Below are 16,992 nucleotides of genomic sequence, written 5' to 3' on the forward strand. Positions count from 1 at the left end.
GGATAGTTCATGAAGACAGGAGTGCCACACATCCCCTTCTGATACTGTAGTGATTGTTCCACGACTGTTTGTCAGTTCTCCTTGCTTATTTTAGAGATAGCCTTAGCTAGTGGCCATTCCACTTTCCTCTCCCTGTGGATATGCTTGGTTGCAGAACACCTGCAGTATTTAACAACCATTTTCCATTCAAATTGTAGACAGATCATTTCTGTTAGCATAGCCATTTAATCTTCACTGTCTGAGAGTACATGTTTCCCTACTCCTGTGAACAGATATGGTCTTAAAGAGGTGCATTTATCACAAACCATTTGTCTTTGTCTTTCTCTCTCCCATATGAAAACTGTGGTATCCCAAAAGTTGCAATTTGCTTTTGGAAGCTTGTCTGTGGAGTATTTCCAGGTCCAGCTCTATCATTAAGTAGTGTGAGGTGGCTGCCTCAGGCAGCAGGTGCTGGGGGATGTAGGGGTAGTAGTGTGGGCAGCCCACCAGCTCCTGTTGAGGGACAAATCTATGTGTGCCCCTAAGCAAGATCGCAGTCCTCAGGTGCAGTGGAGATGTCCCATTGCCAGGGCTGAAGTAGGATGCAACTGCCAGTCCAGACAGCTTCTATAAGAGGAATGGAGAAAGGCCCACGCTTGACCTTTGTCTCAGGCAGCAGAATGTCTTGGGCTGGCCCTGGGCATTTCTGTAGTCTGACCATGTTGACAATACTTCCCATGAAAAAACTGGACCAGAAAGAGGGAGAAAAGAGCAGGATGGGAGTACTGTGAAAAAGGAGCTGGGAAAATAAACAAAGTTTGTGTACTGTCTGATACGTATGCCTTGTCAGGAGGAAAGAAGCTACAGAAGAAACACCGCATCTCAGCTTTTTGCCTGTCACTGTGGCTACTCTCATTCAACTCTAGTGAAGGGTGGGGAATGGAGTGGAGTATTTAACAGCACGGAAATGTTAACAGTTGAGCATGCCTAACGCAATAGGCCTGGCATCATTGTGGAGGACTCAATATGTGACTGCAGCATCTCTAGCAGAAGTGGCTCTGGATGGCCGTGAGCAAGTTGTTTAGTATCTCTAGGCCTCTTCTGTATAATGCAGGGCAGGCTCCCCTCACCTGGCAGCCTCCAGATGTGTTGGATTCCAGATGTGTTCCGTCATTCCCAACCAAGGCGACCATTTGGAGAGTTGCAGTCCAACACATCTGGAGGCTGCCAGATTTGGGTAGGCAGACATAGGGGCGTTTCACTCGGGTACGTTAGATTTTCTTCCTCACTAATAAGGTGGCTAGATTTCCTTGTCTCCTTCCCACCAGCACAAACAACAAAACAAAACTAACAAACTAAAGCCCTGTTATCATTTCCTCCCAACACCTTCCCCACACACTATAGCTCAAATCCATCAAGGGTTTAAGTACAGATGTTTGATTTCTGAAGACAAACAGAATGACATGGCCCCAAAGATCCTGGAATATCAATTTTTAAACATCAATTTAATACTCACCGTATAGTTCCCACATTTTCTCCCCTTCCCAGAATTTTTTTTACAGTAATCTATCCCCTTCCCCTCCCCCATTTTAGGATAAAATCCCTCAACAAGTTGGATAACCAAAATGAAATGCTATTCTTACTTCACAGGGTAATGTGAGCACATAGATTCTGGAAAAAGACAATGGCTAGATTAACAGGTCTTGAGGCCTAATCACAAAGGACACGGTAGACCACTCCATGCGTACTAAATGGGTGGGAAATATGCCTACACTGTAAGACACCTATTATTAATTGCATTTTTATCCTATCCCTTCCTCCAGTGAGCTCAGAACTGAATGCAGGTTTCTTCTCTCCCTGCTTTTAAAACAACCCTGTAAAGCAAGAATTAGGCTGGGAGTTAGTGACTGGTCCAACATCACCAACTGAGCTTCATGGTTGAGTGGGGATTTGAACCCAGTTCTCCACCGTGCTAACCCAATACTCTCACCATGGCACCACGCTGGCTCTCAGTGTACATCTGATATTCATATAGGCTGAAATCCAATGTCCACTTACCAAAACATAAGCCCCAGATAAGCAATACTTATTGTTTTTAGAGCTCTTTACAGATCTAAAGTCACTTAGTTGCTTTAAGACAGCCTTACCCAACATGGTGCCCTCCAAATATTTTGGACTTCAGCTCGCATCAACCTCAGGCAGCATGGCCAATGGTCAGGAAAGCTGGGCACTGTAGTCCAAAACATTCTGGAGGGCACCAGGCTGGGGAGGGCTGCCTTAGGAACATAAAGCAGCCTTTCTGTTCCTAAAGTTTGCTCATAAAATTATCATTATATTTTTAAACTTTTAAAAGTAAACTCAGTAAATTTGTAATTGTTGTCTGAATAGATGAGAACTGCATTAAATGACTGCTACAGCATCAGAAACACAGGACTCTACAGAACAAAACCCAAGCTGTCAAGAATGCACATTTACTGTCAAGAATGCACAGTGGTGTCTCTACCCACATGTTGGGAAACTGAGCATAAATGTCTATCAGTAAAATGTACTTTAGATCAACAATTTTAATAAAGAATGAAGGAACTAACTATGCTGGGAATCTTACAGAGAGGAATATAATATATATATATATATATATATATATATATAACCCCATGGCTTCATTATTTCCATTTTACATCTCTAGTCTTTCTGTAAAAGTGTTCTTATTACATAGTTCTTAGAAATCGTATTGGGGGGAGTAAAAGCTGGGTAACAATATATAAATATTTTGTCTTAAATTCTAAAAGAAAATATTTCATAATGCAAAGCTGTTCAATTTTTCCAGTTTTTTTAGGGAAAAAACAAAACTAGTCCTTGGAAAAATACATTTCCCCCCCACATTTTTCTGGGGTTTGGGGGGCCTTCACATCTCTAGTCAGGGCCCTGTTTGAGTAGAGTGAATTCCTGCTGGTGAAACAGTTCCCACCAGGGAATGCACCAGGGCAGTGCAATGCTGTTTGTTCTCCTGGACCTCTCAGCAACATAGGGCAGATGGCAGCAAACTAGCTGAAACTTCACCCAGACAAGATAGAAATGCAGTGAGTGGGGAAATCTGCTGATTTGGAAGGGGATGTCCTTCTCGCTCTTTGTTTCAGAGCAAGAAGGCTAATTAATCTCTGAGCTTTACATTAAGCAGTGGAAGAGGAAAAAGTAGAGGGGCCAAGCGCAGTCTCCCCATCCCACCCCCTGCTATACTCCCTGGCTACCTGGAGCTTGTACACGCCCCCTATTATAAGTTGCAGGCATTGTTAGCATGAAGGTTGTGCCCTGCCGTCCTTGTACCGCCAGCCAGAGAAAAGGGGCTGGGGGAGCTTGACACAGGTTGTGGGGACTCTGGGGAATTCCACATACCTGCTTGGGGAGGAATGGCTTGTCAATAGCAGCCACCCACTGAAGAGGCAGCAGTAGGTGCAGATATCTCTGAGTTAGCACCAGCTCTCAAGCCTTTCCTGGAAGGCCTGAGCTACCACCACAGACACAACCACAAAATGCAGAGAAAACACGGGAGCAGCCTCTGATAAGGCCCTCCTAGAGCCTTCCCCAAAGCAGTGTTTGGAAATGAAAAAGAGAGCCCTGGTACAGCTAGCAATTCTCTGACTGGAAGCTAGAGCTCTCCATCACAAAACTACATCCGTCCCTCACACTTTTCCCACCCTGGTGTTTTCTTTACATGGAGGGCTGCAATGGGGGTGGGGGGATGTATCAATTTTTTGCAGACATACTGCCTAGGTCCATCCAAGCCCCCAAATCACTCCCAATAGTTTGGAAATAGCCAGATTCTGTTCGGACAGATTTGGAGGATATCCACTTTGCTTTGGATGAATCCTGAATCTCTCCAAATCAGCTCTATTTACTTTGAATTTGTCTGAAGCGAATGTACACCCCTAATTTTAATATGTTGTGAGCAACGTTGGAAGGTCAAATCCTGAAAGGCAGCCAATCAATCAATCAATCAATGCAACCATGCTACTTAAGGTGCACCTACTAAAACCTCTTTTCCACAAAACTCTTAAAGCTATAACAAGGGCCATCCTCTATGGCAATTGGGTTTCCAGTCAGGGAGGGCGGCTTTCATGTGCTGCTTCAGAGCACTCTGCACATAATCACAGATTATAGTGTCTGCCCCTCCTTTATCTTTCTTTCTGGTCCATGCCTTCCCTAATAGTTCAATACTGAAATCATGCAAAACACAATCAGTTATGCACAATAAGTAAATATATGCCAAATGAATGTGCTTTAATTATTATTAAGTTATAGTTATTAACTCTCTCTCTCTGTGTGTGTGTGTGTATGTGTGTGTGTAAGGATGGATGGATGGATGGGTGGATAGATAGATATTAGTTTATCAGCACAATAAACACTATGTTCAGTCACTGTTGTGGTCTTCTCAGTTAATGGCAGACAAAAAGGCATAATGAGTGCCACTGGGTCCCTTTAGAAATACAGGTCTTGTAATTAGGAGTGCCTAGATTTCTCTCTTCCCCAAAAGAGAGCACAGGGCTTTATCTTTCCGGGCTCTGGCTGCCTATAATACAAAGTTGGTCGCTTTTCTTTATGACAGCTCTTCTGACTGTCCAAGTCCTTCTATATGCACATGGGGTCTGGGCACTATTACCAAAGGGAGAAACCCTCCTCTTCACATTCCATGAACAGACAGGCAACTCACAAGTGTCACTGACAGTATTTGGGTCTCTCAGTATTTGATTTGCCTGCATGCAGCTGTCATCGTTGTCATCGTCATCTCCTCCTCCTCCTCTGTTCAGAGCTAGGCCCTCTATTACAATATTATGAGATACAAGCCCTCCTCACTCATCCTCCTCCAAACCGCAGCTGTGCTCACAAGCAAATATTAGGTGGGCTGCAGCAACAGGCAGCCTGTAACATGCCTCTCTCAGCAGGTGTGGCTGCAGCAATCGGTTAGCTCAAGAGGGTGGCTCCCCCCACCTTCCTTCTTCAAAAGGATAACCGACAATGAAAACATTACCAGGTTGGAGCAGTGCAGGGACAAAAGGGAAGGGGGGACCGCTTGATTTGGAGCTCTCATTCTGTTTGCTTTTGCTTTAATAGTGGTGCTGTGTGTTTACACTGTAATAGCAGGGGTTAGCAGCTGCTATTTGCTCCCGATGTTGGCTCTAATGCATACTGTGGTGCACCGTGTAAATAGCGGTGTTGTTATTCTCCTAGAGTGTGCTATAATAAACACTCCTAGATTTGCCAGTAGAGAAACACAGTCATCTCTAAATCTGCTTCTTTCTTTTATTTCAGAGGGCACAATGGATGGTTTGTCATTCTGTCACCCTGAAAGAAGAGTTAACTGGGTCAGAAGGTTGAGGCCAGGGTGACGTTCACTAGCAGCTCGGAAGAAGAAGGCTTTTCTCCCCTGTCCAAAATGCTTTTCAAATGGACCAAAATCGTCTCTGTGCTCCCTTGTGTCTCCCACCCAGCAGGTGAGGAGCAACAGAGGGCACAATAGATCTTTCTTCTGGGAAGTGTCAGACAGCAGCTTTACCAGAGTCATTCATTAGTTGCAAGGAGCCGGACAGGCCCATCACTGCTGTATGTGTGGAGTTGGCACAGAGTATAAATATGTGATCTTTGCCTCCTTTTTAGAGCCGGGGTGGTGCGATGGCTGGAACTCTGATCTATAAGAGATGCCCTTCTTGTGGTCCCCCCTGCGCATAAATTGGGTGATGGGGGCAGGGACTTGAGAGAGGGCATTCTCAGTGGTGGCCCCCCATTTATGGAAATCCCTCCCAGGAAAGGAGCAATTAGCCCCTACCATGACTGTTCTTAAACTTAAGTTAAAGATCTTTTTATTTGCACAAGCATTTGGCTCCTGATTTGTTGGTTTTAGGTCAAATTATTATTGTTGTATTTTAAATATTTTATGGTGGAATTAAGGTAGGTGTTTCATTGGTAGGTGTTTTATTGAGATTGTAAGTTGCTCTGTGCTTCTTTATTTGTTTATTTGTTTGTTTGTTTTTTATTTATTTATTTATTTATTTATTACTTATTTCTATACCGCCCAATAGCCGAAGCTCTCTTTCGGAGGAAGGGCAGGGTATAAGATTTTAAATAAATAAATTCATGACTACTCAGCCATGAAGGTAGCCTTGACCATTTTTACTATCTCTCAGCCAACATGTCTCTGGGGTGGCATGGAAAGCACCACTCTGGAGTTCTTTGTAGGAAAGGCAGGACTGAAGTCAGCCGAATTCCTCATGGCTGACTTTAGTGGGGAAGCTACCAGCAACGCAGAGGTGACGTCTACAGTGCCTGCCTTCTCTTTCCAGGTAGCAGGACTCAGCCAGGAGTTTATTCATTGGTTTTTGTTGTTGTTCAGTCGTTCAGTTGTGTCAGACTCTTCGGTTACCTGCCAAAATTGAAGGTACAGGGCCAGAAGCATTCTCCCTGTTCCATTGTTGCTATTAATAACATGTGTCTGAGCTGCTGTAGGGTGCATACAAGGTGTTAAGGTGAGGGTGATGATGGCTGCATTTACAGAATGCTGCACATGCATTTCCTGTGTGCTGTGAATGCAAATGCATGTGCAGTGTGCACCACCACATAGGGATCTCTGCCTTAATAAAGTGGCTTGTGCCATTTTCTGCAGGGTGCATTTAGCAAGACATGTATGCAGGTGTGTTGGGCTGAATCCAACCCTCTGCCACATAGCCAAGAGATTGTCTGGCATCTTGTCTTAGGTCACTTCTCAGACAGTTCAATGCCACTGCCAGCCTGAGCAGGCAGACTGAAGATGAAGCAAAGGAGACCAGATTCCATAGCATGTCCCTGGCCAGATAATGGAGAATTTTGATCAAAAAGGAAAGGTAGTCTGCATTTGTGAGGGTGCATTTTGCCCCTTGGCCCTTTTCTGAAGGGAAGACAAGCAGGGAGGCTGGAGAAATCTGCTGTGGACTCCAATGAGGCTGAATTCCCAAGACTCTGACCTCTGGAGTCCACAGTGGACGGCCTTCCCCCCCTTACCTGCACGTCCTTGGATTTCGCATGGGGCAGTTCTCCATCTTTCTGAAAGGCACAATAGGCTAATGGCAAGTACTGTTAGCCTATCGTGGGAAAATTATGGCCGTAATTAACATATTTTATGCCACTTGCAGCCATAAAGCATTTACTTCTACCTAAATTGTGGCATAAGCAGTGTCTAGAAAGACAGAGAGCCACCCTGCAAACTCTGGCAGACACTCCAGGGTAATCTGTGGAGTCTCAAGTGCCCCAGATTTCCCTGCAGTGGACCCCCTCTGGACTGGATGTCAGGGGGTTCACCCATCTCTAAAGACAGCCCCACTTTGGCTACAATCCTGTACACACTTACCTGACAGTAACTTTTATGGAACTCAGTGGGGCTTACTTCTGAGTAGACACTTATAGGATTTCACTGTTTAGTATCCTCTGGGATGGTAATCAAGAACTCTTGGTGTAGTCCATGGCTGGAGAAACTGTGGCCCTCCAGATGTTGATGGACTACAATTTCTATCATCCCTGACCATGTTGGATGTGGCTGATGGGAGTTGTAGACCAGCAACAACCAGAGGCCACAGGTTCCCCATCCCTGGTGCAGTGGATATACATATGGTGTTGGACTTAGGCTAGGAGATCTGTGTTCAAGCCACTATTTGTTAACCTACCTGATACGGCTCTAATGAAGATAGAATGGAAGGATCCCATGGACACTTCCCAGAGCTCTTTGGAGGAAGGAAAGGATGCAAATTAGACAGACAGACTGATGATAGTCATCAATGAGACTGGGGTTCCAGAAATTTTAAACTGGGACTTTCATCTGTGAGCCTGTTGAAGGTGGCAAGTGAATATAGGGGGTGGTGTCTTCAGTCCCAGCTCCTGCCAACCTAGCAGTTCGAAAGCAAGAAATTGCAAGTAGATAAATAGGTACCGCTTCGGCGGGAAAGGTAACAACGTTCCGTGCACCTCGGTGTTCAGTCACGCCGGCCACATGACCACGGAAGCATCTTCGGACAGCGCTGGCTCTTCGGCTTAGAAACGGGGATGAGCACCACACCCTAGAGTCCGACACGACTGGTTGGGGACACGTTTACCTTTTTAGAGGATGTATGTTCCCTTAGCCCTTTGCTCTGCCCAAGATTAGTAGTCTTGTAGCATAGAGGATCTGAATTGCCTTCCAACATACCATTTTAACTAAGGAGAGGGTGTATACCAGCCTTCCCTCCAGATGTGTTGGACTGCAACTCCCATCATCCCCCAGCCAGCATGGCCATGGCTGGTGTAGACAAACTCACTTAAAATGGAGGACATCCCACTTGCCATACTGTAGTTGGCTTCCAGTCCCACCAGGGCAATTAAAGAATTGCAAAAGGCTATATTTCCCCCCACTCTTCCAAAGTGCACTTAAAAGAGAGGATGGTGTTATTAATCAGCATTAATAGATTGGGGGCCAATCTAAATTGCGCCCACCATCGCACCGAAGTCAGGGTCCTGTTGGGTTAAACGCACTTGCATTAAAACGTGATTATCCACACTCACCCATTTTCCCCGTTGCAGTTCTTGATCAAATGCATGAGCTTGGTTCACACTCCAAAGCTGTGCTGTTTTCCTGCTCTTAAAGACGGCGGCTCTCATTAGAGGAGCAGAAACTCTTCTTGTTTCTGCTCATTCCCCACCCACCGTCCCTCTCTTCCTCTATCCGTGTGTGTGTGTGTGTGTGTGTGTGTGTGTGTGTAGGTAGGGATGGCGTAAGCATCCTGTTGGGGATCGAAGCCCAGTGAGACCTTGTCCCTTGCTGCCGCTGCTGTAGCAGGTGGTGGTGGAGGGAAGAAGGAGGCACCTATCCTCTTCTCCCCCCCCACCTGCTGGAGGCCAGGGCAAGAGGCTGGGGGGTGTCTGCCGATGCTCTTTTCCCCGCTCCAGCCCTTTGCAGCCAGCGCAAGGAAGAGGGGCAGCGGCAATGGCACCCAGCACTTGTGTTGGGGGGCGGGGCTGCTAGCTACTTCAAAGTTTTGCATCTTCAAAGACTGCCCTGTGTTTGTCCCCTGCTCCTGAGATGATGTTAAAATTGTCCTCTGACATTTTTATCAATGTTAGTCCATGGACACTGAGGACTGTCTACCTAGATATGTGTGTGTTTTCCGTGCAGCGAGCATGGCTGGAACCGTGAAAACATTTACTTGCCTGGGCTTGCCCAGGCAAGTTTATGGAGCAATCAGGCTGGAGAAGCTACAATTCTTCAAAGATTAGTTTCTTCAAAGATTTGCTTCTTTGAAGATTTGAATATCTGAAGCTTTGAAGATAATGCCTTAAAAAAAAAAAAGCCAAAGCCGGGGATAGAGGGGGGTAAAACTTAGTCTCATATGAAGGGATAGAACAATCCCCTGCTCAGTGCAAGAAGCCTGATTCCCAGGTGGTCTCCCATGCAAGCACTGACCAGGACCAACCCTGCTGAGCTTCCGAGATCAGATAAGTGTGTGCACATCCAGCCCTTTGCTTGTTGCTGAGGAAATGGGGAGTGCTGAGAAACCTATGCAAACAGTAGCTGGAAGTCGACATGGGGCCATCAAGAGCTGTGATTGGACAAGAGGGAAAAACAAACATCGCCGTATTGTCAGGGTGGAAACTGAGCCAATAGAGCCCCAGAGCAGTTCTGATTCTGAGGAGGAACAGCAATCCGTGGGAGAGGAGCTCGCTCATCTCTCACAAGCACAGCAGCTGGCAGAGATTCCTCCTGCCAGCATTCCTGGGATAGATAGTGACCCTGGCAGTGAGAGAGTGCTGGAGGGGGGCTTGCTGGATGCTCGGCACAGACGCAGGGAGCGACGACAGATGGAGGGCGCGGAAAGGAGGCGTAGTGCCCGTTTGGCGTGCAAACAACGGTTGCGTCCCGAGGACACAAGGGAAAGAGGGAGGATCTCTCCCTAGCCCATAGGTTCAGGGTCTTCCCGTGATTCTCCTTCAAATGGGGACCAACTGCCTTACCTGGAGCTTAGGCTACTCTGCTATCTTTCCCTAGTGCTGCCCCTTGCTTTGGCGCTAGCTACTAGTATTCTGAAAGAGTCATAAAGTAATAAAGTCTCAGAAAGAATTCCTCGTCGTCTGTGTCCTGAGTTGGCTATTGGTGGGGACTGCAAGAGGCAGCTAGGGCACTCCTGACACATATATGGACCGGCGTGGGAGGGGACTACAACCAGATGCGGTAACAAATGCAGAAAATCAGAGCACATTAAGGGGAAATACAGGGATATCAGGATATTGAAAGCAGTAGCACGGAAGTGGGAAATTCCGGTTCCAATTCGAGGCGGGTACTGCGTAGTGTGAAAGGCGGGGGGTGAAACCTCATTGGAAGCGAAAAAACCCGTAAGTGTAGATTGCCCCCTAGAAAATACTTCAAGTTAATACATTCAGAATGAATGATAAGACATAGGAACCTGCCTTCAACTGTGTCAGACCACTGATCGATCTAGCTCAGCATTGTCTACCTGTCAACTGGCAGTGGGTCTCCAGGGTTACATACAGGTGTTTCCCAACTTTTCTTAGTAATCCTGGAGACTGAACATGTGACCTTGTGCATGTAAAGCATGTCCTCTACCTACCGAAGCTATCGCCCCTCCCTTCATACAATCATGAAAGGTTCCAGTCAAAGAGTAAAGAAATCCACCCCTTTGCCATCCTTCAACCTCCATGATTGTATGGAACATCTGTGCCCAAAGAGTAATATGGGTTAAGAAAATCATAAGAGCCCTCCTGAATCAGACCAAAGGTCCATCTCATCCAGCAGCCTGCCTCCCACTGTAGCCAATTGGATGCCTCCTGGAAACCCACAAGCAGGGCTTGAAGGTCATAGCTTTCTCCTGCTGTTTGGTGGCATATGGCCATGGCAAGGGATTTTGTGAATACACCTTAGAACAGGGGTGTTGAACTTCTTTCAGGCCGAGGGCCAAATGCAATTTTGGACAAGCTCTTGGGGGCTGCGTTCCAGTGGTTGCTGGAGCCAAAAGCAAAAGGGACAGCCCCCTGCCCCAAAAAACACCAGCATGCTTTAGCTTACATCTCCTGTCAGTAACTAAGCCCCTAGAAGAGGCACTTCACACTTTTAGAATGGGGAAAATACAACAGGAAACCACTGAATGACCCAGTGATCTGGAGAAAGAGGGCCTGTGGAAGGGACAGGGCCTTCTAGGTAACCCCAGAGGGTCAGATTTGGCCCCCAGGCTGGCCAGATTTGGCTCGCAGGCCTGAGGTTCAACACCCCTGCTTTAGAACACAGAGTAGTAACTGTAATCTCTGAGAATAGAAATGTGAGGATGCAGCATGTCTTATCAATTAACGAACCTGGGGTAAATGAGGAGGCTTGCATGAATGCCTCAACCACCTTGGCATCTGACTACTTAGGTCTTTTGTTATTAACCTTCTGGGTAATTTTAGGAAGCTCTTTTCCCTAATCCATTTTTTGCAGCTATGAAGGGACAAAATACTTCAGTACAACTGGAATTAAGCCCACCCACACACACACAAATATAGTCCCCTCCCAAATTGCTTATTCTTTGTATGACCTGACCCTGCTGCTTTAGTAGCAGTGAAGCAACCCCACTGCTATTTTCTAAAGACACTTGAGGCTTGAACGTTCTCTCATAAATCACCTATAGGTTAAAGAATAGCGAATAACAATGCAGTAATTTCCGAGAGAAAAATGAGTCTGTTCTGCCTATTACAGATCTAGCCAGTAGCATTCTCCTTGCTTTCAGTGTGGGTGTTATTCTTGGCGGTTCCCTGTTGTGGAGAGCTGCAGATGAAATTAATAATAAATAAATCTTACTTGAGGAAGAGATTTAGAAGAGTTAAGAACAAGCTACCTCTACCTCAGTCATCTCAGGCCCTGCCTACACTCAGGAAGAGTATTAATGAATTTATCCATGTTAAGAATCTACTCTGTCTAATCAAATCATCAGATCTCAACTCAAAGAGGCGGGGGAGGCAAGGTCTGTTCCATGCCTTTAGCAGCCTTTGAACCAGTGGAGGAGTTTTAAAACCCTGATTGTGGCAAGGAAGGGAGGAGGTATGAGGATTCACACAACACACTAACCCACACTCAGTGGTTGAGTGTGGGTGGTTGTTGAACCATGGGTTATCGTGTTGTCTGAATGCAGCATGTTTTCTACAGGGTGGCTTGTTAACTATGCAGTGTGGCCTATTAACCACCCTGAACAACCAAACAACAAACCATGGGTTCTCAAGGTGGCTTGTCTGAGAAAAATAAGCCACGCTGCATGGTTAACAAACCATCCTGAAGAAACCATGCTGCATTCAGACAACACAATAACACACTGTACAAGAACAATCCACAGTTCAAAAACAACCTGCACTCAACCACTGAGTGTGGGCTACCATGTTGTGTGAACCCAGTTATTGAATGTGTGTGTGTGTATGAGTATGTGTGTGAGTGTGAGTGAGTGAATGAGATCTGGACAATCACTTTGTGGCTGCATGCCAGCAGTGCAGTAGCCCTACCCAGACATACTTCCCACAGAACCAATTTGGCCCTCAGGCTGAAAAAGATTCCTCACCCCTGCTATAAGCTTGGTGAGCTCATATACAGGAGTTCTAGGTATCTACCACAGGATCTGGTGGAACCAGCTGGCTCCTGTGGCTTTTATTTGAAGGGGAAAGATCGTGATTCTACATTTCCTAGCCTTCCACCTAGCAAAAAGCAGAAAACATGTGAGACATGTCCACTAAAACACCCCAAATCACAAGGAGTTCACGCAGGAGAGGTAGTGGCCAGGGCATGCATTGGGATGAATCTGTTAATGCTGTTCTCATCAAGATTGTTGGATTTTCAGGCTTATGCTCATTCCATCCTGTTTCCACATAAGTTTGAGGGGTGTTTTTTTAAGTCTGCACAGAACTTAGCACTATTTGGTGTGCATTTTTCCCAAACACATACATTTGTGTGCACTTTTTTCAAATATATGCATTTTCCAAATACATCTTCATTGAGGTAATGCAGTTTTGTGGGCATTTTTCTCTAATGTACACATTTTGTGTGTGCTTTCCACTAATATGTGCATTTTATTACCAAAGAACTGCATCACTAAGCTAGGAAAAGTGCAGATTTCAGCATGTGACTCTGTCTCAGCTTGCTTATTGGTTCAGGAGGTGTGAATTTGGTAAATTCATATAAAAATCTTGACGGAATTCTTCACCTATCCCTACATAGCCCCCTTATTATCATTATACCACAGTCTAAATTCTTCTTCTCTGACACACATATCCTGCATCCTTCCCCATTTAAGATTAATAACTACATTTACATCTCATCCTTTCTCCAAAGCGATCAGTGTGATTTCCAGGGTTCTCCCCACCCACCCCATTATTCTCACAACAAGCCTGCAAGGTAGGTTAGGCTGAGATAATGTTTTGGCCCAAGGACACCCAATGATCTTCATGGCTGAGTCAGCATTTGAACTCTGGTCTCTCTAGACCTAGTCCAACTCTCTAACCAATACATGGCACTGCTTGGAAAAACCCAAAATAGTGATCTGATTATCCTTAACACTCTAAGGGTGCAATCCTATGCAAGTTTAGACTGAAAAATGTCCTAAAACTCCCAGCAGGGTATGCTCGGAGTTGTAGGACTTTTTTCTGTCTAAACATGCAGAGGATTGCACCTTAAGATACTGATTGGTGGTTAGTTTTTTTGACTGGCAGCATCTGAGTACTGTCCAGATATAAAGGGGTTATCTCTTAACCATCATTAAAAAAAAAAAAGTAGTAGGACACATGATTGCAGGTTCCCACCTCACATCATTTCCCATAGCAAATTTTCCTCCTGCCTCAATCGCGGTTAAGAGTCCAATTAAGGAGAACTGGAGTCCCTGCTTAACTAGGATTCTTACCTAGGGTCTGAAGCTTCCTGGGGTATTCCCAGATAGATGGCTCCTGCCACTACAGATCAAAAGTGTACAGACCTTGCACAACAAGCTCATCTTTTTCCTTAACAGGTTTTCTATGTAAGAAAGAAGATGGAAGAAGCAGTGGGGAAACACGGGAGTGCCACAAATGGAAGACACCTTGGATAGCTTCGCATCTTGGATAGCTCCTTTAGAGTTCTGACTGGTTCTGACTGAAACCCAGAGCGGATTCACTGCCCCGCTGTAATCGGAGCCGCCGGTCTCCACTGTGCATGCCATGTGCCCTCAAAATCTGCTCCTGAAGTTTGGGCAGCAGTGTGGTGGAGCCAGGGCTCACAGGGTGGGAAGCTGTGATTCTAACTAGCAGGAATGATGATGTCATCTGCCACCTCCTTGGGTTGCCCTGTTCCCTCACAGCGGCTGGGGGGAAATTATTCTCCCAGCAACTATATATTGTTCCCTGTTGTAGTGCAGGGTATTTTGGAGTGGCTTGGTCTTGAATGGGCAGTCCATTAGTTTTAGAAAAGACCTGCTTTGGGTGAAGCTGAAAACAGCTCCAACTGGTTTGTTGATATGGATCAATGCAGCTGTCTGCATTTTGGGACTCTCCTGGGGGGTGTGGCTATGGGGACTGCTGTGAAGAGCACCTGCACGTCAACATTTACCACTACACCACTGGGGGACCTTTTGGAGCAGATTTGGGGGGAGGCTGCGGGGAGGGGGGGAGAAGTCCATTGCGTGGAAGGAACTCCACTCATGCAACATTGGATTTCACCTAATGTATCCCATAACCACAGATATGGGGTGGAAGGGGAAAATTTGCTCCAGAGAGTGGAGGGGTTGCAAGGTTCCTGTTGTCTGCTCCTGACCTCTTTAATTCAGTTAAGAAATTGGCCTCATTATATCTTCACTAGCCCTCAGAAGTGAGGACAACCATGGCTGTCACCTAGGAGCTAGCTTGGGATGGTGGAGGTGCAGCTACTTGAGCAGCATACATGCTGTGCCACTGTGCCCCCCCACACACACACCAGTTCAAGGTGGTTTGAAACAGGGTAGGTATGGTATGTATGGTAGGTATGGTATGTATGGTATGGTATCAAAGGTAGGTATGGTCAGGCACCCACAGGGCCCCACTAACAAAAGCCCTCTGGACTTGCTCTTCACTCATCCTTGCAGCCTACTTGTTTGCTTGCCTCTTGCTCTGGGCCAGACAATGGTGGTGGTGAGAAGGAGGAACAGGGGATACCACCGCCTACGTACCCATTGGCTCTCTGCCTGTCAAGCAAGCAAGTGGTAGCAATGATGAGAAAGAGGAGGAAAAGCAACAGCAGCTGGTGACAATGGTGGTCAGAAAGTAGACTGACTGAGGGAGGGGGCCCACTGAAGGTGTCTTGCCCAAGGCCCCTCAGAAAGCTGGAGAGGGCACTGGTTTGAAAGTTTTTGCCGCATATGGTAATCCCACTTTCATCCTTTAGAGTTGTGACTGGTTCTGACTGAAACCCACAGCGGATTCACCACCCCACTGACATCGGAGCCACCAGCCTCCACTGCTTAAAAAAAAAAAAGCAAATGAGTTTTTGCATTCACATAATTGTGTTGCCACCCTTCACATTCACATGCACAAGTCTCCCCATCCTTTCTTCTCTGATATCAAACATTTATGATCCCCTAGGTCGAGTCTTTCTCTCTGGCTCCCTGTGCTCAGCTGTTGTGCACACAAGGAGACACGCTCTAATAAGACATGGTGAGCAGTGAGGCTGTGAGGAATAATTCAGATTTGGCTGAGGGAGCATAATGCTTTTTTAATTGCCATCAAGTACCATGTCACAGGCATGTATTATTGATAGTGATTATCCCTATGAAGTGCTTGCCTTTTTGTGTATGTAGCTCTAATGTTTGATTTTTCACTATGTCACTTTGTTTCCTTCCCTTGCCTTCCCCTGTGATTTGTTTTTTGGGGTGGAGGTCCCATTTCTTCTCAGCCCTCCATCACTTCCACCCACCCCTCCTTCTCACCATTTCTCGTTTTGCTGTCTCTCCAATGACACCATTTTATGGTGTTTACATATCTGTTCATTCTCTAGCTAGAGCAATTTTCCTTTCATTTCCTCCTCTACAGTCTCATTTCTCCAACCTTCATGAAGGTGATTGGTGGAAGATTCAGGACAGATAAAAGGAAGTATTTCTTTACACAGTGCGGTTAAACTATGGAATTTACTTCCACAAGAGGTAGTAATGGCCAGCAATTTGGATGGCTTTAAAAGGGGACGAATTCATAGAGGATAAGAAGAATATAGTCCTGATGGCTATATGTTACCTCCAGTGTCAGAGACAGTATGCCTCTGTACACCAGTTGCTGGGGAACATGGGCGGGAGGGTGCTGTTGCACTCATGTCCTGCTTGTGGGTTTCTGGTGGGCAGCTGGTTGGCCACTGTGTGAACAGAATGCTGGACTAGCAAGACAATTGGTCTGATCCAGCATGGCTCTCTCTCCTTATGTTCTTATGTCCTCTAGCAATTCAACCATGCAATCCCCACTTGCAGCTCCAAGTACAGTATAGGGAAATCTTTCCCATTTGACTCAGCTATAACCTAACCCTGAAGGCCATGAATAATTAGATTCTTGTCAAAGCACAACACTAGTAGTCCTAAACTGTGGGTATGGCCTGACATTTCAAGATAGGAATGCTGATCATGGGTGGGGTTAGGGTTGATTTATTTTAATGGCATTGTGCCGATTTATACATAGACCTTGCCTGATGTCTTTAAGAAAAAATGTTTCCCAGTAACGTCAGTAGCTCAAGCCCTCTATAAAGAATAAAGCTAAATATATACTAATACTCCAGCTTTGACTGAATGGACTCATAAATCCCAGCCTGCTCCTTTTAGTGCAATGCTGTGCATGTCTACTCAGATGTAAGCCCCATTAAGCTCTGTGTGATTTAGAACACAATCCTATGCATGTTTAGATGGAGAAAATGCTGGCTGGACATGCACAGGATTGCGACTTTAGTCCGAAATAAGTCCGTATACCAGACTTCCCCAACCTGATGCCCTCCATATCTGTTGAATTACA

The sequence above is a fragment of the Heloderma suspectum genome, chromosome 4, assembly GCF_057233095.1.
Source record: "Heloderma suspectum isolate Gila_16-S chromosome 4, 16-S_ref, whole genome shotgun sequence".
NCBI classification, from domain to species: Eukaryota; Metazoa; Chordata; class Lepidosauria; order Squamata; family Helodermatidae; genus Heloderma; species Heloderma suspectum.